The sequence below is a fragment of the Rousettus aegyptiacus genome, unplaced genomic scaffold (genome assembly GCF_014176215.1).
Source record: "Rousettus aegyptiacus isolate mRouAeg1 unplaced genomic scaffold, mRouAeg1.p scaffold_m13_p_1, whole genome shotgun sequence".
Classification (NCBI taxonomy): domain Eukaryota; kingdom Metazoa; phylum Chordata; class Mammalia; order Chiroptera; family Pteropodidae; genus Rousettus; species Rousettus aegyptiacus.
Genome location: NW_023416284.1, coordinates 129,621,994 through 129,635,313, shown reverse-complemented (window position 1 = coordinate 129,635,313; position 13,320 = coordinate 129,621,994).

Below are 13,320 nucleotides of genomic sequence, written 5' to 3'. Positions count from 1 at the left end.
AATTTTTCTTTTTCAAAATGCTTGAAAAATAAATAATGAATTATACTTTCAAACACAAACTTTAAAAAGGTCTGTAGCAGTATCACAGGCAACATTTTGATTGACACATCTGTTCCTGAAGGTAGTATCCTTTTTGGTCAGAGGAAGTCCCATAAACTCTAAGGTATGTAATTTAATTCAAGGAGACATGAATGACCAAATAACTCCAAAGGGAATCCAAATGGATATTAAGGATCTCAAAGAGGAACTGAAAGATTGGCTCTTAAATAAAGAATATTAAAATAATATCTTTAATAGCAACATACAAATCACCTATAAAATATTGTGTTACTCATATAAATTCTGAGAATAAGTATAATATTTGTCCTCAATAAACTTATGCTATTTTGAGTTGAAGTCTCACGTAAGCGAAAGGTAAATATTTAGTCAAAAGTTCAGAACACAGCATCCAAAAGGGTTGACCCTACTCTGACCTGAGAATTCCAAGGATCAGGAATTCCAGCCTCAATCTCTGATTTACTCCTCTTACCCGCTTCACCTCAGTTCACTCAGCTTCCTTCATCCTGCCTGGCAGTAAACATCTTCACCTCCAGCTCTAGTTTCTAAGGAGCAAGGATTAGAACCCAGTCTTCGGTGACTTCTCTGCCCCACTTCACCCAAACCTTTCTCACCTATCCTGTTCTGCCTTTACCTTCCCTGAGCTTACCTTTCATGAGCTACCTTGGCATGACTGGAGGTAAGTAAAATCATTCCTTTATGTTGTTTCCACTTTATCTACCCTAGAGGACCTCATGCTCTGAAAAGGAATACCAACATGAAGTTTTTGTAATATAAACAAAAGATAATAAAGACCCGAATAAAGGATCACCATAATAATGAAAAAAAGAAATGTAATAGATAAATTACAAAGGAAAGCGTAAGGAAATTGAGAGACTGGCTGCCTAAAAGGGTTGAGGGAGGGGAGCAAGTAAAGGGAATTAAGAAAGTCAGTAGATGTTTTGTTTAGACATGTTAAATTGGAGGTCATAAGGTTAAGGTTAAGTTGGAAGTATCAAAAGAAGTCAAGTGGAAATGTCCAGGGGACATTTGAGATGACCCCCCCCCTCCACCCCCCTACCCCCACACATAAAGGAAAAAAACAAGAAGATGGAAACCACTACTAGTGAAATGACATATATAAAAAATACATATGTATATCCAGTTAATATAATGATCTAAATTGCTGTAACATTACATGACAAAGTTGTTAAACGATTTACAGTAGTATTTATGAAAATAGGTATCTTGGAGCTAAATCGATTTTGGCTTTAATGTACTTGAATTGGTAAAAAGCATTCCCCATAATAATCCCCCAGAGAGAAGGCCCTCAGACCACTTTTATCCTATTTACCATCTTTAGGGGAAAAGAACTTTTTCTTCCTGGAGCAAACGTCTAAGAGCAGAACTTCTTCGCTTTTTGTTTGGCACCCTTACCCTGTTGTGATCCTATATTGTGCTTCTTTCTTTTACAGTAGAGGCCATGGTAAGAACAAGTACTCTAATTTCCCTTGGTTTTTTCCCCACAATCTCACTTAAGTACTGTTCTACCCATACCCTTTGCAAACACAATCTAACTGTTTTCTTGATTTGTTCGCCTAATTCATTCAAAATACATGTACCCCTCACCCTGCATTCTGAGCACAGACTCCCAGGTGACAAGCCTAAACTTTCCCAGTCACCCCCAAATCTCGAGTTTCTTCAAAGTATCTAGAATATATAATATACCTATTTACATGGTTAAAAATTGTTTCAAAAATTACAATACCAAGTGTTGGTGAGGATGTGGAAAAGTGGATCACTTATCTGTTGCCGGTAGGAACATAAAATGTTTTCCAGAGTAGCTGTATCCCGTGGTGCTCTCATTCTCTGTCCTTTGTTTAAAGCTATATTGTTACACACTGGAGTCATTTTGTGGTAGACAGTATAAAAAGTGTACTTGATTTTTGTATGTAGGAATAGTGGTTTCAAATAGTCACAGAATATCCTCTCAGTCGATCACATGTTCGGTGGCTTCTTGACTCAGTCTCTCGCACTCCTTTATTTTCTCATCTAATGGAACTGCTTACAAAAGCCCTTCTTTGCAAATGCCTTCTTTAGGCAATAAGAATTTACAAGGTGCTAAGGGAAGAGCAGTACCTAAAAGATGTTCTTTCTCTATTTTAGTAACAAAAGTTGAAAAGGCCATTGAAAATTAAATAATATTCCAGAGAAACATGATCAGCTTTTTGTGAAAAGAGTAAGTGTCACATTGTGAATAAGTCTTGATAAAAGGCAAATGGTACTCAAATTCCTCTATGTGTAGAGCTGTCTAAGCCACATTTTCTAAGATTGAATATAGTGTCCTGCCTGTTGTTATTTAGGTTATAAGTGCAGAGCCCCACTCAGCTACATGTGCCTGAGATTAATTCATAAAACAGAATTTTAGAGTTTGCCCTGACCTTTGGATTTCTCCTGCAATTTTTGTGATCACTTGGAAAGAATTTGTATTTAGCTGTTGAGTGGAATGTTCTATAAATTTCAGTTATAGCCTATTGGTTGATGGTGTTGTTGAGTTCTTCCATATCCTTGCTGATTTTTCTGTCTAGTAGTTCTATTGCTAAGAAAGTGGTGTTTGAGGCTCCAACTATAATTTTGGATTATATGTTTCTCCTTTCAATATTATCAGTTTTGGTTTCACAAATTTTGCAACTCTTGTTTGGTGCGTACACTTTTAAAATTGCAATGTCTTCCTGGTGGACTGACCTGTTTATCATTATGTAATGTCAACTCTATTTTCTCAACTCAGAGAGTCCATCGTGCTCTGACTGACTTTACACCCCCTGTTCCACAGACTGGAAACTCTTGCAATCCCATGTACTGGGGCAAATACTTGTACACTCACCTCATTTGTTTTCCATCATTTGGGGATGACTATACTTCATTGCCTGATGACTAGTGTCTTTAAAACTGCTGTTTCATGTATTTTTTCCCAGTTTTTAAAATTTTTTTGGTGGAGTGGGAGTGGGAGTGTTGCCAGAGATGGCAGGGTAAAACTAGCCCCTCTTATTCCATCTTTGGCATAAGCCAAAGTTTCAATATGAGTTTTAATAGTATTGGCTGTAGTGGACTCCTTCCCTGTGCTCCAGTTCTCTAAATGACAATCTGAGAAATGTAGACCTTCAAAAAGCTCCTATTGAATATTACAAATAAGGAGTTAGTCCAACTTTGCATTACAGTGCAGTGATAAGGTCTGATGGACAAGGCTCTGGGTCTTTCCCTTGAGAGCCAAGTTTTATAGCTGCTCTGAGTCCTTGTTTTCTATATCTCAAATACCACTTTCGATTTAGTGAATAAAGCCTCTTCTGTGAATGTATATTATTAGCAGACTAATAGGTAGAATCTTTTTCTTACAGGAGCCAAGTATTAAGGGGGAAGTAGCCAGTAGACATCATTATTAGACATTACCTCTAGAAATTGCATAACTTACCCAAGTTTGAGATAGCTTTTCCCCCAGTAGATTTAAGTTGTATAAGCTGTTATGTAGGTACTGTGATAATCAGTTATAAGTATTGCAGGTCCCTGAATAATGTCATTTCATTCAATGTCGTTTGGTTATAACATTGACAAGAAAAAAAATTTGATTCCCAGCTGGGGCTATTGTTTGTGGGCGGTTGTCTGCATGCTTATTCTCTCCCTATCTGTGTGGGTTTTCTCTGGGTACTCCAGTTTCCTCCCATATCTCGAAAGATGTGCATGTTAGGTTAATTGACATGTCTAAATTGTCCCAGTTTTAGTGAATGTGTGTGTGTGCGTGCGCGTGTTTGCGTGTGTGTATGTGTATGTGCATGCTTGTGATGGAATGGCATCCTACTTAAGTTTGGTTTCCATATGTTCACTGAGCTGCTGGGATGACAGGAAAGTGGGGCCATCACTGCTGATCCTATGGACATTAAAAGGATAATAACAGATTATGAAAAACTCTATGCCCACACATTTCACAATCTAGATGAAATGGACCAATTCCTTGAAAGACACAATCTACCAAAACTTTTGAGAGGAAAAATAGACTATCTGAACAAGTTTATATCTATTAAAGAAATTAAATTAAGAATTAATGACCTGCCAAAAGAGAAAGTACAAGATGGGTTCACTGGTGAATTCTATCAAACATTTAAGGAAGAAATTATACCAATTTCCTACAATCTCTTCCAGAAAATAGAACCAGAGAGACTACTTCATAACTAATTCTATAAAAACAGCACTACTCTAACACTAAAACTAAACAAATACATTACAAAAAAGAAAACTACAAATCAATAATTCTCAAAAACATAGATGCAGAAATTTTCAATGAAATACTAGTAAATCAAATCCAACAATGTATAAAAAGAATTATACACCACGACCTTGGATTTATTCCACGTATGTAAGACTAGTTCAATATCCAAAAATCAATATAACCCATCATATCAACAAGTTAAAAAAGAAATATCACATGATTATATCAATAGATGCAGAAAAATATTTGACAGAGTGTAACATCCATTATGATAAAAACTCATAGCCAACTAGGAATAGAAGAGATATAGAACATCTCCAAAAACTCTACAGCTGACATCAAACTTATGGTGAGAAACTCTCTCCCTAAGATCAGGGAGAAGGCAAAGTTGTGTGTTCTTACCACTCTCGTTCAATAGCTAATGCAATAAGACAAGAAAAGGAAATAAAAAGTATATAGATTGGGAAAGAAGAAATAAAACTTTGTTTGTAGATGGGATGATTGGCTATATGAGAAATACAAAAGTCTCCTGGAACTAATAAGCAATTATGGCAAGGTATATTTTAGCAGGATACAAGGTTAATATACAAAAATCAATTGCTTATATACTAGCAAGGAAAATGTTGAATTTAAAATTTTTAAAAAAATCATTACATTAGCACCAAAAAAAATACGTAAGTATAAATCTAACAAAATATGTACTAGAGATAAACTACAAAATTCCAATGAAAGAAATCAAGGAACATCTAAATATATGGAGAGATATTTCGTGTACATGGATAAGAAGACAACGTTTTCAAGCTGTCAGTTTGTCCTAACTTAATCTGTAAATTTAACACAATTCAAATCAAAATCCCAGTTTGTGGATATCAACAATATCTAAAGTTTACATGGAAAAATAAAAGAACAAAGTTGGAGGACTGACATGGCCTGATTTCAAGATTTAATATAAAGCTGCAGTAACCCAGACAATGTGATATTGGCAAAAAAAGAGAAGAAAAGTTCTGTGGAACAGCAGAGAGTCCAGAAATGGAGCCAAATTAATGTAGTCAACAGATCTTCGACAAAGGAGCAAAAGTAATGCAATGGAGAAAGCATAACCTTTTCGACAAATGGTGCTGGGACAACTGGTCATCCACATGCAAAAAAAAAAAAATATTTTAATTCAAAATAGACCTTATACTTAAATGTAAAATGCAAACTATAAAACTAGAAGATAACAGAAAATCTAGGGGACATTGGGATAGGCAATGATTTCTTAGATACAACACCAAAAGCCTAATCTATATATAAAAAAATTGCTAAGTTGGACTTCATTAAAATTAAAAAACTTATGGTCTGTGAAAAATACTGTTAAGAAAATTAAAAAACAAGTCATGGACTGGGAAAAAAATGTTTGCAAAACATATCTGGTTAAGGACTGATATCCAAAATATACAAAGAACTCTTAAAATTCAACAATAAAACAACTTGATTTAAAAATGAGCAAAAGATCTGAATAGACACCTCACCAAAGAAAATAGACAGATGGCAAATAAACATATGAAAAGATGCTTTTGTTATATGTCATTAAGGAATTGCAAATTAAAACAGTGGTATATTACTACACACCTAAAATTCAAAACACTGAAACACCAGATGCTGGCAAGGATATGGAACAACAGGAAATCTCATTGCTGGTGAAACATGATACAGCTACTTTGGAAGAGAGTTTGGCATTACAGTATTTAAAAAACTAAACATACACTTAGCATATCACCAAACAAAGAGCAGTTGAGTGCCTTGGTATTTACTAAGAATTAGTTAAATACCTAAGTCCACACAAAATCCTGCACACCACTGTTTATAGCAGTTTTACTCGTAATTGCTAAAACTTGGAAGCTACGAATTGTGGTATATCCATATAACAGAATATAATTTAGTAATTAAAAGAAATGAGGTATCAAGTCATGAAAAGATAGGAAGGAAACTTAAATGCACATGACCAAGTGAAAAAGCCAATCTGAAATAGCAATATACTGTATGATTCCAACCGTGAAACATTCTGGAGAAGGCACAACTATGGAGACAAAAAGATGAATGGTGCCAGAGGTTCAGGTAAAGGAAGAGATGAACAGGTGGAGCACAGGTGACTTTTAGGGTAAGGAAACTATTCTGTATTCTACTTCAATGGTGGATATATGTCATTATTTGCTAAAACCCACAGGATATACAACACAAAGTAAACCCTAATGTAAACTATGGACTTTAATTTATAATAATGTATCAATATTAGCTGATCAGTTGTAACAAATGTACCACACTAATGTGGGACGTCAATAATTGGGGAACTGGGGACAGGGAGTTAGGAGGAGAGAGTGGGCGTTCCCATATACCATATGGGAACCCTCTGTACTTTCTGCTCAATTTTTCTGCAAATCTAAAACTGCTCAAAAATAAAGTATGTTAATTTTTTTTTAATTAAAAAAAGAGTGAGAAAGAGCTGAAGTAAGGAAAACAGCATAAGGCTGCACTTCCCAAACTTTTCTCAATCTGTCAGTGGTGGGGGTGACCATCTAGGAGGCTTTAGCCACCTCAAATCCTACTCAGAAAATTACAGGGCACAATATTACAACACACCTGCAGAACATTTATGGCTTAGGCCAAAGAACACCTGTTGGGAAATTTTGCTCTAAGAAAACGAGAGAAAAGTGAATTTTAATGACAGTCTTAATTATTTTCATTGTGAAAAATCATGAGCTGTATGCTGATTAATTAGCAAATTTAGAAATAATTGTTTCTATTGCTGGCAAGATGTGGTGAAACTGGAATGCTCTAACAATGTAGATTTCAAAATAAGTTGTTCTAGACCTTTTCTAAAACAACTTATCCATAAGTTGTCAAAGCCCTATATTATTACACACTTGAATCCATTAATTCCATTATTGGTAATTTATGCTATGAAAGTGAATGTAATGGATTAAACCATTGTACAGAGATGTTTATTACTAAATTATTTATAACAGCAAAATGTGAAAACTGAATATTCATATAATTGGAGAATGATTAAACAATTTTTGTTCATCAACTCAATGGCATGTGATGCAGCCATTAAAAAGTTTGATTACAGTTATAATTGTTATTAATAATCATGATTACAATTATTTCAACATAGTACTATATGAAAAAGAATGATACAAAAGCTTCAGACATCACATTCTTTCCATTTAACCTCCACAAATTTGTCCACGCCCACCCCGTAGCTTGAAATAAATGAAATAATGTACAAATGCAACTATGTAAAAATCATATGTGAATTTACAGATACTGGCAAGGCATTGAAAACAAAGTCACATGGTGAGATTTAGGATTTTCTTTATAATTTTTAAATTCCTACAATTGTACAATAATTTATCTTTAAATGATGAACAGTGCTATGCCTTTCCCAATTCGTTAGGGATTTAAGAGTCTTAAATGATTATCATTGAACAGTCATAATGACAGTACCTACACAGGCAGAAAAAATTGAGAATTGAGGTAATTATTCAGATAATTCAACATCCTGATCCTTCCTCCAGATAATCACTTAAAAAAAAAATCACATAGATAATTGAAACAGGTTTTTCTCCTTAGGTTAAACTCTCCACTCTCAATTCATTTTACTGGCTAAAATCTGTTACAGCAATGTTACTCAAAGTTTAATTTCATGCGAATCACCTGGTAATCTTTTTTTAAAAGGCAAGTTTTTGATTTGATAGATTAAGGGCAGGGCCTGAGAGTCTTCATTTCTAACCAAGCTCCTGGATGATGCCTATGCTGGTGGTCCAAGGACCATACTTGAGTAACAAATCATACAGCATTTGAGTAATTTATTTATCTAGTGAATTCAGATAATTCATGTACTTATGAATACTTATATATGTTTGTGTACATATGCATGTGTGTATACATATGCATACATACATATACATATATTTTAAATGTTCTGTCAACTTTGGCTGTCAACATCAAGCAAATTTTGGAAATTGCCCAATTTGCATTGCAATTTATGCTAAATAGCCTAGTTTCCTTATTTTTCTCATTTTTGAAACAAAGATAATAAACAGTAGGTTACTGTTTCTAAATCTGTGGAAAAGAAATGAAATTTGAGTTAGATCATTTCTGGCAGAGGTTTGACTTGTTCAATGATAAAAGCAAAATCTGGTTGTAAATGTTCAAAAAGCATCAATAGATTTGTAACTTGATGGAATTGACATCAAGCACTATTTCTCATGGACTGTGCTCAATAAATATTTGTTCAGCAAATGCCACATGAACAAATTCATGAACACCTACAGCTGTATATCTTTGTAATGCATCCTATACAGCAATTTTGGCTACTGGCTGAAAATATTTTTTTTTCATGATAAATGATAACTTGATCAACTTTAAGTGTGATGAAATTATTCATCTTGTGGGGAAAAAATCAGTGAGTTGCTGTTTTCTATGACATACTTAGTGCTTGAACTGATAATATCTTCCAGAGTCAGTGAGTAGCTCTCAACAAATTTTATTTTCCAAACACTGTCCTCAGCAAAAATAATGCCAAGAGGTCAGGGCATATCTGCAGAATGTAAAAAAGCGACATCAGAAATACTTTTTACTTTTTTCTTTGCATAGATAATGCATTGCTTTCCCCCACTGAATAGGGATTGTTGCCATAGTAATGTTTTTAAAACACTCCTAGATCAATATTAGAACTGCAGAAAGTATCTCAGATATGCTATTCTATGCAATTTGTGAGTCTAAAGCTACACCCTCTTTTGTTTATTTGCTAAACTGTGGAATAAAGATTTGAGAAACTCTTCATGACTAGTCAGTTCTGTAATATGAAGATTTAGTCAACCAACAAGTGTCCTATGACTGCTTCAAAAGCAAAGGACTATGCCAGGTGCTCAAAAACAATAATGTCAAATGCAGAGGCTATGGATCTGCCAATCTGGAAAAAAGTGCATGCTGAATGTACTAAGGGGCTAGGATCCTAGCTGTCTCTTAAAATGTTCTCTAATTGTCACTGTATTATATTTCAGAGTTCCCTAAGAAAATTAAATATCTTTCTGTTGCCACTGTCCTATTCATCTTTAACTTCCCATCACAATTCCTAACCTGTCCACATATGTAGCACACATATAAAATATGAGAAATGAGTTGCAATTATTTATATTACAAAATGATTAGGAACGTTCAGATGGTTTAGAATAAAGAGCTAGAAGAAAAAAATATACCAATTATGTCTCTTCTTCCTACTGTAACAAAGCTACACATACACAGGCAGCGCTTATTATTCTAAGAGGTAGACATTTATTCCAAAAGAGCCCTTGTCTTCAAGTACTATTACCCAGAGCTCCTCAAATTATTCCAATAATGAATGTATTTTGAAGAGCTGGATAAGAAGAGGCCTGGGTTCCAGCTGCAGCCTGGCTTCCAGCCATGTGACTCTGAACTAGTCATTTCACCTTTCCTGAGCCAGGTTTCACATGTATAAAAAAGATAAAACTGTACTTCACAATCTATGAGTAGCCATCTGACTATAAATCCCTATGACTCCATGAAGCAGAGAAAAATATGGGATCCCTTTATCATTCTTTGCTGTTTTTGCTCTACTTTTATAGTCCTTGCTGGCATAGTGCAGTACGAAGTATCTGTTCTCATGGAGATTTGGCAATAAATACAACCTGCCTGTCAAAAAGATTTAATTCAGCATTTTCCAAGCCATGCATATTATAGGAATAAATTCTAGGATTTACTCTGGGAGCAATGATTTCAGAGGATACTTCAGAGGATACTTTTTATTTCAAGTTTAAAAAATATATATATATATATATATATATATATATATATATATATATAACTAAAAGTAAGCATTCAAATAATTGATCAAGTTCCCGTAATTTTCTGTAGATCCAAACTTTAAAATAATGCCCTGCTATATATGGCTTCTAACCATCAGTCCTATGTTATTCCCCCATTGTGGACTTGATTGAAATTGCATAAACTTAGTCCATTGACCTGTAAAATAAATTTTGATCTTTAAAATGTAAGCCGTTTTTCAATACAAATTATCCTTTGTTTGACCAGTTATAACAGTCACTTTAGTTATATGAAAAGTGCTCAAAATGTGGGCTCGGAATGCTAAATTATAATTTAAAAATTATTTGGCATAAAGTTGACTGTGCCACTAAGTTAATTCTTGGTTATCAACATTGTGGCAAAGTGCCATCTCTCCGGGTAATTGGAAATTTACTGTATTTTCATTAGTCTGTAATTTCCCTTGGTCTGCTTCTTTTTCCCCAGTCATCTCTGGCCACTTAACCTTTCCTCGCCAAGACATATTTCTTTAGATGGAAAAAGTTCAGAAACAATATTGTACGCAACCTCTATATATCTAGATATTAGAGAAATAGTGATATTACGTAAGACGCATATTCAGGATCCTTTTTATTCACTCAAATGGAATGAATAATGTGACAACCTCCATAATTAAAAAGAACTTGTTTCTGCGGCCATCGGGCAACATGGCAGAATGAGCTGATGTGAGCAGACTCCCTCCCAGCATCATCATCCTTACATAGAGCTTGCAAAACATGGAAAAGCAGAATAAAATAGGACAATGCCATGATACAAGCCCAGCACAAAAGAAAGGTAAAAATGTAGGAAGCAGACACAAAGAAGCTAAAGTCAGAGTAGTGTGCAATGGCAGAGTGATATAGCAGTAGCCTAGAGGGATTAGATGGGATGGAGGCCCTAGGAACTGCCAACTCAGGGACAGAAAGTTCAGCCTGGGTCCAGTGAGGCTGGGAGCCTCACTAGATATGGGCATGAAGACCAGAGTTGTGCATCACTGCTCACTGCCTGCTCTGGGGGAAAATGGTACAGAAAAAAACCCCAACTAGTCTGGACAAGCTTTAAGGACAGTTGATGTCCTTCAGGGACCTTGGGTTGGAAAAGAGTCACCAAAAATAAAAACTTGAGTTCTATGACACTTTTGGATGTGTAACTTGAATTTGCAACTTGAATTTATGCTATGCGTGGTAGGGAAGCCCCAGGCAAAAAAACAGGCCTAAAAATTGGCCCAGGCCTACTGGGACAGTAGGACCCAGAGGAAGGAAGTCCAACTGAGAAGATCTGAGAAGGTTTCCTAGTGAAAGTGATATTTGAGATGAGAGTCAGAACTTGAAGGACAATTTCAATTGACAGAATTAATGGAGGAATATTCCAGATGAAGACCTACCTGGGCAAAGGCACAGGCGGAAGTATGTGGCATAAAGTAAGGAGTTTGTGAAGCGAGTAAAGTGAAAAAACAGGCTGAATTGGGGGCAGATTAGAGAGACAGTATGGTCATAGTTTTTTCATTATAAAAACTAGTATTCTGTGTAAGCAGATTGCAAATGTCATAATGTAGAGGGCATGTAACCAAGGCTTGTTCCTTTCTGCTGTATAATGAGCAGTATGACTAATGAATGGTATGAACGAGTGAGGGGATTATTTGATATTAGCCAACCTCCCTGACTTTTCTTGGACAAATTATTGCCTATCTTTAGATAAATAAATCCTGATGGTGCTGCTCACCATGCAGCTTGCTAAAAAGAAAGCTAAATGAGAAGTAGCGTTGTCTTCATAGGATTTGGAGCATTGGTCCTTGTTATTTTCAGTGTGGGGCTCATATTTGCAACCATTGTTTGTCTGGTATGTTTCAATCACAAACAATCTCTCACTAAATCTCAGTTTCAGCTGCCTTGGAAGATTCTTGCCTATCTCCTGATATCTTCCCGGGGAGTCCCTACACTATTATTTAATAGTCTCCCTAGCTTATACTTAAAGTCAAATCATACCAAAAAGAATCTTGAAAAGATATACAGCTCATTATTTTGCATGGAGTAGGTGTCACATAAAAACTTGATTTTATTAATATAGGTCAGACTTAGGCAAAATTTTTCAAGAAAGAGCCAAATCAAATTGTAAATATTTTAGGATCTGTGGGCTACATACAGTCTCTAGCGCATATTCTTCTTTGTTTTTTGTTTGCTTTTACAAAACTTAAAAAATGTAAAAACCTGTCTTAGCTCATAGGCCATACAAAAACAAGCTAAGACCAGATTTGGCCCACCAGCTGTTGTTTGCCAAGCCCTGATATAGATTAATCCAAGGAATACAACAGTTACGGCATTTAATTACAAAGAAGTCCGGAGCTGGCATGAGTGAATGCCTGAGACCCTGAGGGATGACTGTTGGAGTGCTGAGACCAGCTAACAGAGAATGTTAAGAACACAAGACCACGCTTGCCTGAACAACCAGAGCATCCATCAAAAGAAAATCATTTTCAAAGTGAAATCATGCTTGCATGACGAACAGCAGAATATCAATCCAAACAGATGTGTAGGAGGCAGTGGAAAGTCAGAACCATGGAACAGTAGATTATTAAAAGCAAACAAAGTTAAGTGCCAGAGAAGATGTATAAAATAGCCTAGAATGGAAGTTTAAGAAAGACCCTACATCAAAATGAAACTGTGACCTGCTGTATCATCCCCCCACCCCCCAGTTTCAAGTCATTTATGACCAACTGACCACCTCTGGTCTAACTATCTATTATAATTATAAACTTATATATAAAGTAGAAAGCTCTGATTCATGAGAAAGGGGCAAGAGAGATAAGAAAAAAATGGATGGTAGGAGAAAGGGGAAAGGAGGAAAGGTAGAAAGGGAAAGGAAAGGAGGGGAAAGAAGGGGAAAGGAGGAAGAAAAATAACATCTAATAAATCTTTAAATAAATATAAGATGACCATTGGCATTTGTCTTAAAACACTGACTACAAAAAAAAAAAAAGTACTATGTTTTTTTTTTCTTTTCATTTATTTTCCACACCTTATTCTTCAGAATTAGTCTGGCCATACACATCTTGAAGGAGGCCGGGAAATGTATTTTAGCTAAGCACATCGCCTCCTCTTATCAAATCAGAAAGAAAGGGACTATGACCATCCTTGTCACACTCAACTAACATAACTTTT